Source organism: Phacochoerus africanus, chromosome 5 (genome assembly GCF_016906955.1).
Source record: "Phacochoerus africanus isolate WHEZ1 chromosome 5, ROS_Pafr_v1, whole genome shotgun sequence".
Lineage (NCBI taxonomy): Eukaryota > Metazoa > Chordata > Mammalia > Artiodactyla > Suidae > Phacochoerus > Phacochoerus africanus.
In genome coordinates, this window is record NC_062548.1 from 1,381,983 (window position 1) to 1,402,306 (window position 20,324).

At 51.5% G+C, this 20,324-nt stretch overlaps 1 non-coding gene across 1 annotated transcript; it reads left to right on the forward strand.

Annotated features, from left to right (window-relative positions):
- Window positions 1–13,407: 13,407 nt before the first annotated feature.
- Window positions 13,408–13,538, forward strand: LOC125128542 (small nucleolar RNA SNORA31). Its single transcript, XR_007135249.1, has one exon. It is a non-coding gene; the product is annotated as a small nucleolar RNA SNORA31 (small nucleolar RNA).
- Window positions 13,539–20,324: the final 6,786 nt, after the last annotated feature.

Sequence of the window (20,324 nt, forward strand, 5' to 3'; positions counted from 1 at the left end):
TCCCAGGTCTGCCTTCTTGGGGAAGTCAGCTGGGAGAGGCTGGGATAGCAAACATGGCAGACAATGCAAAGAAGCCTCAGCAGAAACTCAGATCTTTTAACACTGAGCCCCTATGTCTGGGGCGCACTGTAGCAGTGTCTCCAAGTTGGGGCAAAGCATCTGCTCTCCCTTCACAGAGAAAAATAAGGGTTCATGGTGGGCAATTTCAGGGGGTCATCCTGAACATCAATGCAGACAGAAGCTAGGCATTTCTGCAGTTCACCAAAGGGAAACCGAGGCTCAGGGAGGGGAAGTGATTTGCCCAAGAGCCAGCCATTGTCCCTAGAAAAACACTCAGAGGGCACAGAAAGAGCAGGACAAGAATGTTAATTGCAGCCTTGTTTGGATAGCAAAACCCCAGACCAGCCTAAATGTGTCCTCATCAATAGAGGTGTGACTAAATAAATTAGGAAGCCCTTGGAGGTTTTCTGCAGGTTTGGACAGGACGGCTCTCTGAGACACTACGCCGAGTGAAGGGAGAAACCTGCACAGTGCAGCTCAGAAATATGATCCTGTGGAGGCTTTTGACAGCCCAGCAAATCCTGAGTCAAACAAACTAATCGCAGGAAGACATTTTTTGGAACAATTGGGGAAATTTGAAGACGGATGGGGCATTAGATGATATTCAGGAATGACTGCTAATTTAGTTGTGTGCTGATGGAATGGTGTTGTTAAAGGGAAAAGGAGACCTACCTTGGGGAGACAGCAACATATTGAGATGCTTGCAAATGAGATTGATGCCTGGGATTTGCTTGGAATAATTCACTGGGGGAGGGGATGTGGGGCAGCAAGAGTGGCCATGAGAAAAGATTGATGAAGCTGCGCAGTGGGTATAGAGGCTTTTCATACTATTCTGTCTATTTGAATATTTCAACAACAAAATAAGTTAAGCCCATAAAGCAATACTATATGTTTTCTACATACACGCATTCATATAAAGGCATGTTTTAATGGCTGAAAGGATATGCTCCAAGCAAACAAATGTGGACACCCGTGAAACTGGGACAGGGGATCAGGAGGTGGGGGGTGGCCCTTCATGGGGAGATGAATCTTAATGTGTAAGCTTTTAATTTTTTACAGAGACAATGCCTAGAAATTTTACTCATGTTCTTGAATGCTGCCTGCAACCAAATAGTCTAAGACAGAAGGCTGAGTGGTACGAAGCTTCACTTTTAGGTGGAACAAGTTCTGAGGAGATAATGCGTGGCCTAGTGACTATAATTAACAACTATAAGCTTAGTTAACAACTCTATTGTATACTTGAAATTTGCCAAGAGATTAGATCTTAAGTCTTTTCAACACATACACAAACACACACACACACACACACACACACACAAGAGTTGAGGTGATGGGTGTGTTAATTCGTTTGATGATGGCAGTCATTTCACAATGTATACATATATCAAAACATCACATTGTACACCTTAAATATGTGTAAATCTTATTTGTTAGTTAAAAAGAAAAATCTGGTACTGTGGGCATCAATGCTGGCCTGAGACCCAGGTGTCCCCACAGCTTCACCCTCTCTGCTGCCAAGTTCAAGGGAGGTGGCTGCCCCCTCAGTGCCTACACATCTGCCCTGAGTCACCTGTAGTGCAGAGGTGTGGGGGTGAGGGGCAGAGGTGATGGGTGGGGGGCTGGAATGGTGTGGAAGGAGAAACAGGGTCTTTACTCCCACAGATGCCACTATATTTATTCTACTCCATAGTACTGACAGAGCAAAGAAGGTAGCCAGGATCCAGATGCACCAAAAGCCACCAGCCATTTGGTTTTTCAGAAACCCCAGGAGGGGAAGAGAAGTTTCCGATGGGGGCAGAGTGGGTAGGGCATCCCCAGGACCAGGGTGAACCTCAGACCTGCTGCTTGGTCTTTGTAGCTGGAGAGTCCTTTCTGGGCTTGGTCTCCACAGTGGTGGAATAGTGTTCCCCAGAAGTCATGTCCACCTGGAGTCCAGGTATGTGATCTTATTAGAAAGTAGAGCCTTTTATTAGTTAAGAGGTGGTCATACCGGAGTAGGGTGTTGCAGATGCAATTGTTCTGAGGGTCAACTTAGATGGTATCCACTGAAAAACAGATACTTGGGTTAAGTCAAACCTGAACAGAGGCTGGTGACATAGATGCTGACTGGCTCAGGCACCAAGAGCCCGAGGAAGTGGCTAGAAGCTTGGCTGGACCCAGGGCTCAGATTACGGCATTAAGACTGTTGCCCTTCCCTCTGGCCCTGAGGGTGGTGGGCCAGTTCTTCCAACAGGCCTCTGTCTTCGAGTGCTTTCCAGCTACCTGGGCAAGACCTCTGAGGGTTGGGCTGTGTAACCAGCCCAGGCACATGACCACCCACCCAGCCGCTATGACAAATATGAAGCTACTGACCAGCATGGATCGAGGTCACTTTCTCCAGCCCAGAGTCAGGAACACAGGGGCCAAAAAGAAGGAGGAGCACCACATGTAGTGGGAGCCACAAACCAACAATGTCCCACCAGATAGCATCAGGGATGATGCCACTGAAAGAGGAGCTCCCACTCAAGACCCCACCTTTTTGGTCCCAGTCTCAGTCAGCTCGGACCACCTTAACAGAACACCACAGCCTGGGGGCTCAAACAACAGACATTTCTTCATCAGAGTTCTGGAGGCTGGAGGTCCAGGATCAAAGTTTTCTGGTGAGGACTCTCTTCCTGGCTTGTGGACAAGCCTTCTTGCTGCATCCTCACCTGGCAGAGAGAAAAGGCTCTGTCTCTTCCTTTTCCTATAAGGATACCAGTCCTGTGGGATCAGGGTCCACCCTATGACCTCATTGAACCTGAATTGCCTCCTCAAGGTCCCACCTCTAATACAGTCACACTAGGGGGGTGGGCTTCAATATGTGGATTTGGGGGGCAGGATTCAGTCCATAGAAATCCATCTGCTTCTCCCCACTCTAGCCCACCCCCACCCTGGCCCCAAAGATCCTGTGTCAAATCTGGACCTGACCTTGTCTTTGTCTTCCTTCCAATTCTATCACCAACAGGGCTGTTGCTGATGTAGCCTTCGGGCCACACAAACTATTTGCAGAGACAAGCTGGGGACGACTCCTCTCTGTCCCCACAACCACTCCTCTGGACTCCTTAAGAAGAGGAGCTCAGAGCTCTGCTTCCTGGTGGGATTTCAGAGAAGATGAGCCTCTGGCAGCATAAACACCTCTTGATAGTGGGAAGGCAGGCACTGGAGCAGCGATTCAACACAATGGTTTCCAGGAGTTCCCACTATGGCACGATGGGATTGGTGGCATCTGAGGAGTGCTGGGACACAGGTTCGATCCTCGGCCTGGCAGAGTAGGTTAAGGATCCAGAGTTGCCACATCTGCAGCTTAAGTCTTTGTGCAGCTGACAGGAGCAGTGCGAGCTACCAGTGTCCAAAGTTAGGCTTCTGGAATCCTAACTCCCCAACTCACCAGCAATGCGACCTCCAGTGAGCTGCTGGCTGGTGCTGTGCCTCAGTTTCCCCATATGCACAATAGGCTAATTGGGGCTGCTGAGACGGCCCAATGGCACTATGCCTGGCACACAATGAGGACTCACGTAGTCTTAGCCCAGGTAGATGTGTCATTACCACCCAGTTACTCCTTCCTTCCAAACCCAATTCTTGGGCCTCCCCTCACCTGATACAAGGTCCCTGGGCTGTCATGATCCACATACACCTTCAGGTCACTGCACAATGATGCCCACTGGGAAACAAATAGGCCAGCATGGCCATCTGACTGGAGTGGAGCAGGATGGCCCAGGGTGGCTCCTCACCCCCTAACATTCCAGAGAGCCCCAGGGCTTAGGCCCTAGCAGGTGGTGCCTGCACATGCCCCTCCCTAGGGAGGCTGAGACCAGAGCGCCTTACTTGTCAGGAATGTTTGTCAAGGAAACACCACTGGGTAGGGACAGGAATGGCTTTCACGGATCACCTGCTGTGGGCTAGCCCCGTGCCTGAAGATCCTGCCAGTCACTGAATGGCACCAGATATCAAGCACAACAGCAGTCAGGGCCCCTGGCCCACCTCGGTACTTCACGTGTACTAACCCAAACCAGCCCTGCACGAGGGATGCGGTATTGTCCCATCTCACAGATGAGCACACTGAGGGACCCATGATGGGGCCAGCACTGGCTGTAGACAGCCAGCTGGGGTCGAGATTCTGATGCCCAGAATTCCCAAAGGAAAGCCGCTTTCGGGAGTCAGCAAGGATGGGAGTTGAGAGCTGCTGTGTTGCCCCCCACACACACTCCACCCAGCCACATGCCACCTCTGGTTACTTTAAGGTGTGACTGGCACAGTGAAGAGCTGGATAGGGTGGGGGCACCCAGTGTCCAATCCCCGTGCTGTAATTGGAAGAGTCAGGGAAAGCCACGGCATAGCTCGGCGCCATGGATGCCGCCTGCCGGAGGCCTTGTGGCTGCAGAACCTGCAGTCATGCAAATGATTAATGTCAGCTCCGCGGAGGGCTGGGGTCCACAGGAAATTGGAGTCGATGAATTTAAGAGAAAAACTCCTTGTTTAAACAGAACTACTTTAGAAAATAAATACTGCTGAAGTTGATGGTAAATATAGATATTTGTGTGGGATGGAGGTGGAAATATGAATTTAATAAAACTGGCGGCACGTGGCCCTGCTACATGGGCCCCTGAGCCAATGTCCCAGCAGCCTGGTCTGCTCAGAATGGGGTTGAGTGGCCCAGCTTCCTGTCTCACTCCTGGGACCTTGACAATTTATGTCCCCTCCTGAGCCTGAGCCTTGGAGTGGTCTGCAAAGTCTCCCACAGGCAACTGTAGAGCAGTTGGCCCATCAGGTCCCTGCCCACTGCCTCCATGCTGCACCATTCGAAAGGCCACTTGGACTTTAAGGCTTTGCTTGTATTGCCTCTGGTCTATGACTAGTATATCCCCTCCTCCAGGAAGTCCCCCAAGACTTGGCAGATAAGGCCAGGCTCCCAAGTGCTACTACCATGCCAGCACACTCTAGGCCCACAGCCTCTCAGACCCGCCCTAGGTACAGCAAGCTTCTTGTGGGCTTTGCTCCCCTGCTGGATAGAGGGTGAGACTGGGACTCCAGAAAATGAAGCAACTTTCCCTGAAGTAAGTGGCAGAGTGGGGAGGAGCCAGGGCCCACTAGGTGTGCGATTATAGGAGCAAGGTCAAGGGTGGGGTAACCACTCTCCAGCTCTGCAAAGTCCCTGCGGGCCCAGGAGCAGGGTGGAGAGGAGCAATCTCCCTCGCTCTACAACAAGGGAGCTCCATCCCATGGGAGGCAAGGGAGGATGCCCATGACTCCCACATCCACACATCTGCTCACATGCACCTTCTGCCTCCTACACATCCCTACATTTACTGAGCACCTTCTGTATACAAAGGCCAGAGACCCAGATGCAATTGGATCCTGGTTGAGGGACACTGACACAACTGATGAAATGTGCCAGAGAAGACATGTCCACAAACTGTTGCTCAGGCAAGGAGAGTAGAGCAACCAGCTCACCCTGGTGCGGCTGAGGATCCCAGAGCAATGGGGACAACCACGCCCCCTCCTAGGATGCTCAGGGTGGCTGCTGCTGTCTGTAAAGACAGGGTAAGCCCATGCCAGGCATTCGGGACACCTCTGCATACGCATCCCTCTGAGCCCCATCGCAAGGCCACCACAGATGCCTGTCACACTGCAGGCCACATATTTTTTTGCTTTTTAGGGACATGCCCCACAGCATATGGAGGTTCCCAGGCTAGGGGTCCAATCGGAGTTACAGCTGCCAGCCTACACTACAGTCACAGCAACATCAGATCCAAGCCGTATCTGCGAAATACAACACAGCTCACAGCAACACTGGATCCTTAACCCACTGAGCAAGGCCAGGGATCGAACCCGCAACCTCATGGTTTCTAGTCTGATTCATTTCTGCTGTGTCACGATGGGAACTCCACTGTGTGCCACATTTTCCTCCTGCCTCCCTCCTGGCAGAACCCTCACCCCACCGGAAGCTCCCAGAAGCCCCTAGCAGTTATCTTAGCCATTCTGGCTTCTGGCCCAGTAGGCAGAACACTTGCTCACAGTACCCGACTTGCTTAGCTGTCACCATCTCCACTTTTCAGGTGGAGAAATCAAAGCACAGAAAGTGTAAGAGACCCCCGAGGCCACATAGTCTATTGCAGCCCCGGAATGTCCCCAAGGTGGCCAGCCTGGGTCTTTAGGGCAAGACTGCCTGGAGGCCGGAGCCCCCATGCCGCTCCCACCAGCCTCGCAAGGCTGGGCACCCAGGAAGGGCTCTGCAGCTGGAGCTCAAGTGAAGCCAGGGGTCCACAACATGCACCCCCTGCCCAGATGGGAAGACTGAGTCTCCAGAGATGTCAGATCAGAAGTCCACCCTGCTTGGAGCATCTCAAGGCTCCCTGAGGGAGGACATGCCCCCAGAGGACAGCCACACTCTGGCAGTGGAGGCAGGTCTCAGGAACAATGACGCTGCTGTGTCAACACGTGCAGGACGATGGTGATTTACACGGGCTTCCTAATCCCCCACCGGGCACCCTGACTCATGGGCCTGGCACCCCTGCCCGCGCCCGCAGGTGGACGGACATTCACCGCGACGGCTGCACCACTGTTATTTTTTCATAAGCCTGCCTTGAAATTTGTCAAACCGCATATTGTTCTCGTACACGCCCGTCAGCGAAGCCCACGCCAGATGGGCTGGCTCCCCACATGTGCTCCAGGCAGCGAAGGTACACATTGACTTCGGGTTTATGTCAAACCTTTTAAAAGGAGGAAATAAAAAAGAAGACAGAGGAGAGTTTTTTTTTAAAAAAAAAAAAAAGAAGAAAGAAATGAGTCGGAGTCTGAACAGGCAAGACTATGATGGTGGCTCGCTGGTGCCGGGTTTTATATGGAAACTCAGCCCGCAGTAAATAGGACTTCCCGGCTGTCAGGTCCTTCATTAGTGAGGTGTGCATAATTTATGTATTTAAGAGCTGCCTTCAGCCAAGCTATCACATGGGGAGCATGCTTCATAGGTGTTAGTGTTTATACGGACAGTAAATAAATGTCACACACATACAAAATCCACTCTCAGGCCAGTGCTGACATGGCCCCATCCATCATCTGCCCAGCTGGAGGTTTGGCCGGGCTGCCAAGACCCCAGGGCTGCCTGGCCTGGCAGTAGGGTGGCAGGGCTGGAAAAGGCTGTGAGAAGGCCGGAGGCCTAGGGGCTCTCACACCTGTCCAGAGGCCATGGGAGCCTCCGGTGGGAGTGGGGCCAGCCCATCAGGAGGCCCCCTCAATCGGCCTCTCCCCAGCATTCACCGACGTCCAGCCAAGCCAGGCCATTCTGGCTCTAAGGACTCCCCTGGGCCAGGTTGGAAGAACCCAGTCCATCTCTGCTCAGCCAAGGCTGCCGAGCCTGGAGCCACCTCAGAGGCCAGCACGGGCTGGTAGCTAATAATAGCAACACTGGGAGCAGGGGCCAGGCCAGCAGTGTTTCCATCCATGAGTTCACTGGCTCCTCACCCTGCCTACCTGGTAGGTCCTGTTTTTTACAGTTTGGAGCTATTTTTAATCAAAATGTTCTGAAATCATTTTCGTAACTCTTTTTCACAGTCCACAATCAAATTGTACACGCTGGCGGGCCCTGGAAGGCAGGTCCCTGCCTCTGCAAGCTTACATTTGGTCCCTGCCCCAGAAACAGCATGAGCCATTACAGGAAAACATTGCATAACAGCCCATTCCCCTTCTCTGGCAAGGCTGTGACACCCCACACAGACCTGTCCCTTTGCTTCTCCCTGAAAGCCACAACTGAGGCTCAGCTCTCTGTAGACACAGAGTCCTAAGGGTGAAGTGTGGGTACCCCACCAAGTGGGTGCCCTACTCCCCAAGTGGCCAAAACCCAGCCAGGGCTGTGGCTGTAGCACCAATGTCCATTCTGGGGGGGGGGGGGGGCAAGCTATGGGTATTCCCTCAAAATTCATATATTGAGGTTTTAACCCCCAGTACCTCAGAATGTGACTTTATTTGGAAATAGGGATATTGCAGTGGTAGTTAGTTAAGATGAGGCCATACTGTAGTAGGACTGGTGTCCTTTTAAAAAGGGGGAAAGATTGGAGTTCCTGTTGTGGCTTAGTGGGTTAAGAATCTGACATAGTGTCCGTGAGGATGCAGGTTTGATCCCCGGCCTTGCTCATTGGGTTAAGGATCCAGCGTTGCTGCTAGCTGGTGTAGATCACAGATGCGGCACAGCATTGCTGTGGCTGTTGCTGTGGTGGGCAGCTGCAGCTCCGATTTGACCCTTAGCCTGGGAACTTCTATATGTTGCATGTGCGGCCCTTAAAAAGCAAAAACAAAGCGGGGGGGTGAACACAGACAGACAAACAGGACGAACAGCATGTGAAGATGAAGGCAGAATTGGGATGACACATCTGCAAGCCAAGGATTGCCAAAAGCTGCCAGCCGACCATAGCAATTATGGGAGGGCCCTGGACCAAATTCTCCCTCATGGCCACAGAAGGAACCAGCCCTGCTGACCCCTTGATCTTTGGCTTCTGACCTCCAGAACAGTTGGGAATAAATTTCTGTCATTTAAGCCCTCATTTGTGGAGCTTTGTTGTGGTAGCCTAGGTGGGTAATATGGGGCCTCTGAGGCCTTAGAGTACTCCTGCCATGCCCCAGACATCAGGGAGCAGGGATGAAAGCAAAGACATTGGGATGGGCCAAGTTTTCTGGTTTGTTTTGTTTGTCTTTTTTTTTTTTTTTTTTTTTAAGGGCTGCAGCCATAGCATATGGAAGTTCCCAGTCCAGGGGTCGAATTAGAGCTATAGCTGCTGGTCTGCGCCACAGCCACATCAACATGGGATCCAGGCTGCATCTTCACCACAGCTCATGGCAATGCCAGATCCTTAAGCGACTGGGCAAGGCCGGGGATTGACCACACATCCTCATGGATAAAAGTCAGGTTAGTTACCGCTTTCCCAATGGGAACTCCTTGAGTTTTGTTGAGTCATTTAACTTCTCTGGGCCCAATTTCTCTATCCGCACAGTGGGACCACCGTGAATCTGCCCGGGAGCCTTTCAACTACAGGTGGTTGCAATCCACTTGAACCGCTGTGGTCCTATGCCTGGCACACAGGATACCTCAGTGGAAGTTGATAAATGCTGCTATTTGGAGACAGCTCAAGTATGGGGCCTTAATTAAACCTATTGCCAGGACTTACTCTCTGCTATGTGTCACACATAGCTGAATGGAGCTAGAGCAAATCAGGGTGACCTGACATCACAGACCAAGTCCATCCTCCTTGTTCTGCAGGTGAGAAAGCTGGGCCAGAGAGGATGAGATATGGCTGAAAACCACCAGCAGGAGTATGGCCAAGGCAGGGCTGAAGCCCGAGGTGCCACCTCCAGCATCACCCTCCACAAGGGGACATGCGGCACTGGAGCTGCCTGCTGTGGGTGTGGTCCCACCTGTTCCTTCCTGGATCATTTCTATGAGAAGCCCCTCAGGACCTGAGGCCGGGCACACACCCTGTGTGATCAGCTGTGGTGGGATGACATGGCATAATAACCACAGAAGTGCAAATGAAGGCCAGGTGGCTGAGGGTGAGCTGCTCAACTGGGCATGGCCACCTCATATCCTGGACTGGCAGGCGTGTGCTTAGGGCAAGCACGTGCATCCTGCAACAATGTCAGACATACAAGAGGGAACAGGCATATTCAAGACCTATGACTCAAAAGGGACCACGGGCATCTCAGCCCAATTCCATTGGCCCAAGTACCATCGGTGGGAATCCCCACCAACGTCTCTGGAATGAATTGCAAAAGAGAGTAAAGTGTTGAAGCGAGAGGAGTCAGCCACCGCCCTCCCTCCACCGGGCCTGCAGAGGCCCACCAGCAGAGGCAGGGAAGGCAGCACACTGGGATCACAGGTTAGAGCAATGGAACCAGCAAATATCCCTGTGAATTTACAGCTTCTTTGGTCACTGCACAGTAAAAAGCAAGAGGGCGGGCCCACTGCAAGGACGATGTGAAATGCATAAGAGCCTGAGGCATGCCGCCTGTGACGCCCACATGACTGGAGTTGGGGAAAAACTGACCTAATCCAGGCCATCTCCTGCTCAGAGAACTTTTGTGTTTTTTATAGGAACTTCCAAAGGAGAAACCAAAAACGTGGTGACATTTTTCGGCCCTTTAAACAGGTAGGGTGGGATGAAGGAGAAACATCTCTAGGGACAAAGGCGGCTTTCAAGAACACAGATAGGGACAAGCCTTGGCTAGTGTCAGGATTAGGGGCAGAACCACCCATGTGTGAAGAGCCAGAGCCCAGCTCTCAATAACAAGGGAGTTCATTCCATGTTGTATCAAAAGTTCCTATGAAAACGATCTAAGGGTCTTAGTTGGCCACAAGCTGAAATGAGCAATGGATAACTAAACAAAGACATAGTCTCAGACTGCACCAAAAAAGCCTGTGCTATCTCATAAGCTGAGGAGGTGTCACCTGTACTATAGCAAGAGAGACCCCATGTCCCCATATAAAGAAATGATCTCTATTTCTTGCTCTACATTATACAAAGGACATTAACAAACCATCTAGGTCACTGGGGACATTCAATAAACAAGTGCCATCTCCTATGCCAGGGATATTGGACGGATCCATAAGGAAATTAAGTCACCCCAAGACTGGAGGGCAGGGCTGGGTCACCCACTTTTAGGTGAGTTGCTGCAGGACCTTACCGCCACTCCCAGTGGGCAGCCCAGATTGTGTTCCCTTAGCACAGAGACTCTGAGGGCTGGCTTACACTCCCTGTGTGCCAGAAGCCCCGTCCTACCCAGGCCTTTCTCCCTCGCTCTTCATATCCAGCACACCCAGCCCACTGCTCCCACCTCCTCCTTCCTCATCCTTCACGCTGGCCCTGTAGCTCAGGGCCCTGCGTGGCTCACCATGGCTCTCACTGTCCATCTCAGTGGCCTTGGACAGGCATTCTACCCCACAAAGCCTCAGTTATCACTCCTGCAGGATGGGTTTCCCTGGCCACTCTGTAGTGTACTCAGGCACAGAGGACACTTTTCTCACAGAATGGTGTTCTAATGTGTTGTTTTCTGAGTCCTGTCTCCCAATTTCCCTTGGGGACCTGCCCCCTCCTCAGTCCATTTGGTTCTGGAGAAGCAGCCCCATCCTCAAGCAGGGTTACAAAGGCACTCCCACCCATCTCGGTGCTGAGCTGGCTCATGTCTTCCAGTTGGAGCTGTCTGGGAGCCTCGGCTGGAGCCAGTAGGAAGAATGCTGCCCCTCTCACCTCTGTAAGACTTAAAGCTTCCCTGGGTGCCTGCACCAGCTCTGGCTCCGCAAGTGGAACACCCTGAGAAGGAAGCCAGCAGAGAAAGATGTGGTAGAATCCCTGGATCCAGCTATACCTGCAGGCAGAACTCCCAGGCTGGTCAGCTACACACTCCACCCTCTGATGCTGATGTTGCCCAAGAAATGAGGAGATTGAATTCCAGGGAGCCTGGGACCCCTGCTAGGAAATGTGAGCAGACTTTAACCTCAGAGCACATGGCACCAAATTCCATCTTCCTCCACCTGACAGCCCTCCTCCCAGTAGGGCTCCGAAGGGCATGCCCTTGTGTGTGCAAGAGGGAGTGACGAGAGAGTGTGTGTGAGAGGGCTTGAGTGTGTATATGTGTGTGTGCGAGTGTGTTGTGGGTGTGAGACTTTTGTGCTAGTGTGAGTATACATGCATATGAGAGAGTGTATGCTTGTGTGTGTGAGCGGCATGTGTGTGCACATGCACTGTAATTGCCCAGACCCCCAGGCAGAAGAAACCTCGACAGAAACTCCCAAGGACGGAGGCAGAAGCCAGAGCAGGTGTGCAGTGGGGAGGTTTGGCTTGCAGCTGCCACCCCAACACTACTACTCTGTGCTGGGAGCCAGGGGACAATTTGCGTGGATGGGTGATTCAGGGGGATGGTCTGGCTTGTGCCGCAAAGCACCAGAAGCCTCTGGACTATCCTCCCTGAGCCCAGCCAAGGGTGTCTGCCCATCTCCATGGAAAGGACCACTGAGGGCAGCACAGCCCTAGAGCCTGAACACGTTGCCTGCTTCCCAACCTCTGCCTCCTGGCATGCCTGAGGAGCCAACAGCTTCCACCCTCCAGGAGAGGAAGATCCCAGAGGGCTGTGTTCTGGGGACTACCTTCACACAGCCATTTCCAGAAGCCTGGATCCTTAACAGGGAGGGTTCCACAGTTATAAGCCAATGATGACATCTCAGCCATCCTCCTCCCCTGTGACAGGTGGCATCAAGGAAGCTATACCACAGGCTCCAGGACCTGCACTTCTGGCCAGTGCCCCTCTCCCAGCTTCCAGAAGCTCTGTGTGGACCCCATTCCACCTCCCCATGTACAGCCTCAGCCCCAACCCCTGCCCTGCTGAGTTAGCTGTTCCCCCACCTCAACATCCACTGAACTTTCGAAAGCCCAAATCAGTTCTGAACCCAGATAGACACCCTCACCTAGTGCACTTGGCTCCAAATTCCTTTTGCCCATTAGGCCGGCCATCAGGAAAGAAATTTGGAGAGCCCCCCTCCCCACTTAGATAGGCTGCTTGCGAAGGAGTGATTCGCCCATCCTGCTCCTGCCATTTTCAAGCCACGAGTCCCTGGGTGGGTTGTTGCCACACTGGGCCTCAGTTTCTCATCTATGGGGAGGAGGGGACTAAGCACACCTGCCCCCAGGGCTGCTTTGAGGGTAATGACACAGGAGGGAGGTGCTGCCTGGAGTGGGTGTGGCCTTGCAGGAAGCTGACCTGGGGCATCCTCACACCTTGCAGCATCACCGCAACTCCCTCAGGAAGCCTGCACAGGGCATTGTGTAGTGACACCCCCAAAGCAGAGGAACATGACCCCTCACCCTCCAAGATGTGGAACCCCCACCCCCAGACCTGGGTGACGATGACTCAGAGAGAGGGCCCCAGCCTCCCACAGGGTCATACTTCCTCTCTCCCATCTGTCCATTAGAAAAGTTCACCATATGATCCAGCAATCCCACTCCTGGGCACCTTTCCAGACAAATCTTTCATTCAAAAAGATACATGCACCCCTATGTTCATTGCAGCACTATTCACAATAGCTAAGACATGGAAACAACCTAAATGTCCATTGACAAATGAATGGATTAAGAAGATGTGGTATATATACTCAGTGGAATACTATTCAGCCATAAAAAGAACAAAATCATGCCATTTGCAGCAACATGGATGAAACTAGAGATTCTCATACTAAATTAAATAAGTCAGAAAGAGAAGGACTGATACCATATGATTCACTTATATGCAGAATCTAAATTACGGCACAGATGAACCTATCTGCAGAACAGAAACAGACTCACAGAAATGTATCTATTTGACAGGCCTGGAGCAGTTACTGTTTGCTACTCAGGTTTCCACTACAGATGCAAGAAGGCATCCTCATGCTTTCTGTCTGTCGAATTGTGGCAGCCCAGATTGAATGGAGGAATACAGAGGGAAATATTTTGCAATTCATAAATCATTACCTAAAAGCCTGCTTTACTCCAAAGAATTTTAAGTTTATTGGGAAAAAGAAAAGAAAAAAGAAAAAGACTCACAGACATGGACAGCAGACTTGTGGTTGCAAAGGGAAGGGAGGAGGGAGGGGGATGGGAGTTCAGGGTTAATAGATATAAACTGTTACATTTAGAATGGATAGACAATGTGGTCCCACTGTATATCACAGAGAACTATGTCCAATCACTTGTGATGGAACATGATGAAAGATAATATGAGAATGAGTATGTAGGGATGTGTGACTGGATCACTTCCCTGTACAACAGAAACTGACAGAACAGTATAAGTCAACTACAATAAAAAATGAAAAAAAGAAAAAAGAAAGAAAGTGCAGAAGTTCTGTGTGTGCCCCGCCCCTGCTGGCCCTGAGCCATATGCACAATAGAGACCCAGGCCCACCTGACGCTTTGCCTCTTCTCCCCCCAGATCTGCCGAATCCCCCCAGCTCTCTGCTCCCACCTCCCTGCCGCTCTGAGCCACCTAGTCCTCTGGCATATGCCACTATCCCTGGGGTCTGGGCAGGTCTGCCTTCCCCAGTCCCTGGGGCCAACCTGACACTTGAAAACATGATGATGGAGGGAGCGTGCTCCTGGCCCCTGGTGGGTGGATGCAAACCTGCAAGGCCACAGGTGACTCCACAGCAAAGGATGGTCCAGGCCCAGAAACCAGAGCCCTGGGCGGAGGGAGGCTTGCTGAGTGGAGCGACAGGCTGGGGCCCTCCCAGTCCATGGGCCTCCATGCGGCTTCCTTTCCCCCAGTCCTGACGTTAGAAGACAGCCAAGGAAAACATGCAGGAGTCCCCCTGACCGGAGCACACAGCCTGGAAGAATTAGGTTTCATGGTAATTAGGCCCATCCGGTGCATATGGTGGCGAGGCCTGGCCACCGCCCAGATACGCCAGGGGACAGGGGACTGATGATGGGGTAAGGATTATTGGGGAGATAGACGATGGGAGGCATGGGGCGTGGGTTGCTGGGGAGGTGGGTTAGGAACTGCCCCAGTCCCTTTTTGTACACGAGGGACGCAGCCTAGAATCCAACGAATGACCTGTCCCCTCCTGGACTACTGGGCCTGAGCTGGCTGGGTGGATGCCATCATGCTGGGTGGAGGTGGATGGTGAAGCTGTGCCCTTGCTTACAAGGTGTCCTCCAGTGCTTGTCCCCTGAGCCACCTACCGCACATGGTAGGTGCCCACAAGAGAACCATAGGGGCTTCCAACTCCCACCCAGCCCTCAGCAGTCCTCAGGGAGCAGAGCCAGGACGGAGGGTTCCTCTTCATCGTAGGGACACTGGAGCTCACACCCACTTCCTCAAGTGGAGATCTTTCCTGGCCCAGGTATCAACCCCGCACCTCATGTCACCACCTTCAGACACTCTGCGCTGACACTCTCTTTCTGGATAAAAAGTCTGCTCACACTCCCTCGCGGGGCACAGATAGACCCTCCCATGCTGCCTCAGGTACATCGCCAACCTAATCTCCCAAACTCTGACTCTATCACCAGAACCTCAGGAATCCTACTAATGAAGTGCCCGCACCTGACATTTGGTCATTTGCCTATGAGAGACGAACACCAAGCCAAGGGCTTGAATCACACGGACCCAGGTTCGGTCCCTCAGCCAGCACACCAGCCCCTAGAGGGAGTGAGAAAGGGAAGAAGGGGACAGGGGAGGGGAGGATTGGGGGAGGGGTGTGCATCCATGACTACACGCCACTGGCAGAACCTCAAAGGACCCTTAGAGAAGTTTGCCGATCTTTCATTTAGACCATCTACTGATCAGTCAGCTCAGTCTTGCTCTGCAGCATTCGCAGCCTTCCACTGCCTCTGTGGTGATCCTGTTTGGCTCCCCAAACAGACACATAAGCTACAGCCTTGCAAGAGTAATAGTAACAAAGTTGCAATTGTTCTTTTTTTATTGTTCTTTTTTTATTGTTCTTTTTTCATTTTTATTTGTTTATTTTAATAGTAACAAACTTGCAGTTATTCTTTTTTTTTAAGTACCCCAAATTTTCAACAGCTTTATTCAAAATGACCAAATCTGGAAAACCTGGAAATAACCCAAATGTAAATATCCATCGACAGGTGAATGGACAAACTGTAGTTCGTCATACAATGGAATATCACTAAGCAATAAAATGAATGAGCAGTTATTCTTTTTTATTGTTTTAATTTATTTATTTATTTTAATAGCAACAAAGTTACAGTTGTTCTTTTTATTGTTCTTTTTTTAAAATTTTTATTGATTGATGGATTAATTTTTTTGGGCTGTACCTTCAACAAATGGAGGTTCCCAGGCTAGGGGCTAAATCAGAGCTGCAGCTGCCAGCATACACCACAGCCACAGCAATCCTGATTTTTAACCCACTGAACAAGGCCTGGGATTGAACATGCATCCTTGTGGATACTAGTCAGGTTCTTTTCCACTGAGTCAAAATGGGAATTCCCAAGCTGTTGTTGTTCTTAATACTTTATATAAATTGCTTACATATGCATTTATATTTTAAAGGGACCATGCTAACCCCCAACCCACAAATTCTGCAGGCTGATAAGCTCCCAGGGGGCTGCCTGACATGAAGCAGGTACAGACTTTGGGCTTGAGGTGACAGCTGCTGCATTTGGCCCTCCTGCCACTGTGCGTAGCAGTGCTGGGTCAAGGTTGGAAACATGCAAGATGGTTCTGTGGCACCAGGCGTATTTCATCAATGAAGAAATTTCTAGGCACTCCCGTCATGGCTCAGTGGTTAACCAATCCGACTGGGAACCATGAGGTTGCAGGTTCAGTCCCTGGCCATGCTCAGTGGGTTAAGGATCTGGCGTTACCATGAGCTGCGGTGTAGGTCGCAGACGCGGTGCGGATCTCGTTGCTGTACAGGCTCTGGCGTAGGCCAGTGGCTACAGCTCCGATTAGACCCCTAGGCTGGGAACCTCCATATGCCATGGGTGTGGCCCTAGAAAAGACAAAAAAAGAAAAGAAAAGAAATTTCTACTGGCCAGTGTTGTTCCAACGTTCAGCAATGCTGTGTTTGAATGTTCTGGCCTTTTTAAAACTGGGCCGTGCATGATGAGAAGCTTGTATGCCCACACTGGGAAAGCCAACGGAGGAGTGCTCTGAAGTCAGGAGGTGAAATTAGAAAGGGTGAGGTGAGGCCCCAGGACAGAAAAGGGACTTAGGCAGAAGAGCTTGCCTTGGAAATCTAGGACCTTCCACTCATGAGGATGTCCCCTGATTGCAAACCTAGCGTCTGGTTGACTAGCACTTGTCACAATGCTCAATAAAGACTAGTTGGAGGAATTTATGTTTGCAGAAAGAAAGGAGTAAAGGCTTTACACATGCAGCCCCCTGCAGAGCCTGATCTGCTCCAGCCCCTGACATCTTTAGAGTATAGGAAGAGACTGCACTACTGGCTTCCGTGGGCCAGAGCTGCCACTTCCCTGCTGCACCCCACCCTAGTGCATGTCTTGCCTCCAACAGTGGTGTTCAGCCAGTACCTACTGAATGAAACCCAAATAAATCAGCTGCGATGGCGGGACACCAAAAAGTATTTTGTCAGCAGAGCTTGGCTGCTACAACCTAGCCCTGCTCACCACCTTCTGACAGGAAGGTTCCCTGTCCAAAACCCTGACCGGTGACCTTTCATCAGCAGCATGAATTCCTCAAGGGGTCCTCTGACCACTTCTCCATCTCCACCTGCTAAACCCCACAGGGAAGGCTGGCTTGTCATTCAGCAGAGGTGGCATGGAGGGAGAGAGAAGGGTGGATCTTGTAGTGCCCTCCTGGCAGTGATGCCCCATGTGGGACTCAGGTTTCAAACCCGATGCCCCTATTGTGAACAGTGAGGGCTGGCGGCTGTAGCGGAAAATGTTAGCGGTCCCTTCCCTCCCCTCCCCTCTTTAAGCACATCTTCTGATTTTCTTTCTTTCCTTCCTTCCTTGCTTTCTTGCTTTCTTTTTTGCCTTTTTAGGGCTGCACCCACGGCATAAGGAGGTTCCCAGGCCAGGAGTCTAATTGGAGCTGTAGCTGCTGGCCTATACCACAGCCACAGCACCACAAGATCCGAGCCACGTCTGTGACCTGCACCACAGCTCACGGCAATGCCGGATCCCTAACCCACTGATCGAGGCCAGGAAGCAAACCTGCATCCTCATGGATGCTAGTCAGATTTGTTAACTGCTGAGCTATGATGGGAACTCCTCTTGCTTTCTTTATTTCCTGTGTATGTGTGTTGGCGGGGGGGGGGGGAGATGCAGAAATTCCTGGGCCAGGGATCAAACTTGTGCCACAGCAGTAACCACACTGAATATTTAATCCACTGAGCCACCAGTGAACTCTAATCCTCTGAGAGTTTTCCTTGGGAAGCTCACTCCCTCTACATTTGTGGTCTGAAGGACTAACCAGGTCTGGGATGCAGGACGAGGAGAGATATAACCTGGGCCCCACGTACCATGGTGACTATTTCATGAATGATCCCAAGACTCCAGGAGAGGCAGTACCACCTTTACTTGAGGATTAGAAAAAGACAGCTATTTCTGTAAGGTGACCAACAGGCTGGGAAGTCAACCTGGACCCCCACCAGCTCATGTCACCATGACAGGGGAAAGCTGGGAGTTCTGTCATAGCTCAATGGTAACAAACCCGACTGGTATCCATGAGGATGCAGGTTCTATCCCTGGCCTTGCTCAGTGGGTTAAGGGTCTGGCAGTGCCATGAGCTGTGATGTAGGTTGCAGACACAGCTCAGATCCAGTGTTGATGTGGCTGTGGTGTAGGCCAGCAGCTGCAGCTCCAATTCGACCCTTAGCCTGGGAACTTCCATATGCTGCAGGAGCAGCCCTTTAAAAAAAAAAAAAAAATAGAGGCTGCCCCATCCTCTACAAGACTCACTCTGAGGGGAACGCTGCCACCTACAGCAACAACATGAGGGCAGACTCATGGAGCAACATCCCCCAAAACTCCAAGGAGATGCTGAGGAATAGGTGTGGGACAAAGCCAGTTCCAGCTGAGGAGTGCGGAAGGTTTCAGGGCAGGATCTAGGGTGTCAGCTCCCTCCCAGACTTGCCATCCTCTGAGCCCTTGTTTGTGAATGCAGCAAGGCCCCGCAGTTCCCCTGTACCCTCCTGGAATCATAGCCTGCCTCTGACACCCAAGGCCTGTCACACGGCTGGCCCTGGCTCTGCTAGGTGACCTTCTGTTTTCCTACAGGCTCAGATGGAGGGTCCCCTCTGTCATCCCCCCTCCCCATAGACCTGATCTATCAAAGTCCCGCCATGAATCATCTCCCAGCTTTGTCTCCCCCAGGACAGGCTGCAGCCTGCCCCAGGTCCAGCCTCCGACAGCAGAGGGCAGGCTCTGAAAAGCCAGGATCTGGGTAATCTGACTGCCATCTGAGACCCGCAGCCGGTTCTTCCGAAGAAAGCCAATTCACAGAGGTATTTCTTTCATTAAAACATGACAAGAAGAAAGAACGAACAAACACCAGAAAAGAGGCATTCTGGGAAGCACTGCGGGCCAAGTAGGACTCTTCTCCCTCTCCTGACTTTCTCATCCCCTCCATCTCAGTCAGACATTCAATACTTCCTTTTGGAGAACACATAGATTTGTTTGACTTTGAATATTGAATTTGGAGGCTGTTCAGCAATTTCAAATTTCAGGAGTGGGGCAGTAGGGAGATACTGTAAATTAAAAAATTCTTTCCTCTTCGGTTTCTACCCAAGATTGTATATTTTTTGATGGCAAAATTAGGGATTAACTATAAACATCTGTTTGTTCGATACTGGCGTGGTTGTGAGAACAATGACCAAACCATTGGTGTGGGGGTGAGACGGGGGTTGGATGCTGCAAGTCCACAGAGAAAAGCTCTAGGCTTCCTACCAGGATTCTGGTAGGGTGGACAAAGGGGAGGTGTCAGGGCCGGGGTTGGGGAGGAGGAAGGAGAGACCCAGGAGAAGAGGCAGCAGGTACTTCTGCCCCCAGGGCACCTGCCCAAACATCAGCCAGCGCTCATCCTCACCCAACCCAGGGCTTCCCACATGACCCCAGCCCTTCTCACTCAGTCCCCACAGCAGCAGCCTCACCAGCCTCCACAGGTCCTTCCTGTGCACCTACTATGCATCAGGTACAATGCTGTGATCTGAGGACACGCAGGGACTCGTTTTACCTTCAACACCTCTTTAAAAGCCCCACATCCAAATACAGTCACATTCTGAGGTGCTGCGGGCCAGGGCTCTCACATATGATTTTGTGGGGGACACCATTCAGACTCCTTCATGATGGTATGTTATGCATGCTAGTGTGGTGACCACCAGTAGCCTCGCACTTGAACGTGGGCTGGCTGGCTCCCCCGTCTCTGCTTGTCCTCACAGCAAAAGCAGTTGCCAGGAGAGAGCTGAGCTCAGAACTGGTGTGCCCCTAAAGGCCATCACATTCTACTGGGCCCAAGGAACAGGAAACAGATTCCAGAAAGGCCTTGGGTACAGGGAGAGAAGGAGTGAAATCACCCGATCATAGATGGGGAAGGCAAAATCATTGCCACAGAGGATGGGGGACAGGCCTGACTGGGACCCCCAGGAGAATTTCCAAGCAGTGCCCATCACCTGGCTGAGGTGGGAAACAATGCACTTGCCCTGGAGTTGGTCCAAACATATGTGTGCTTGGGTCAGCTCCTCTGGAAGAGGTGTCCACAGAGGACACCCTGTCTGCCTACACTTATTGCCCCTTGAAAGCCACCAG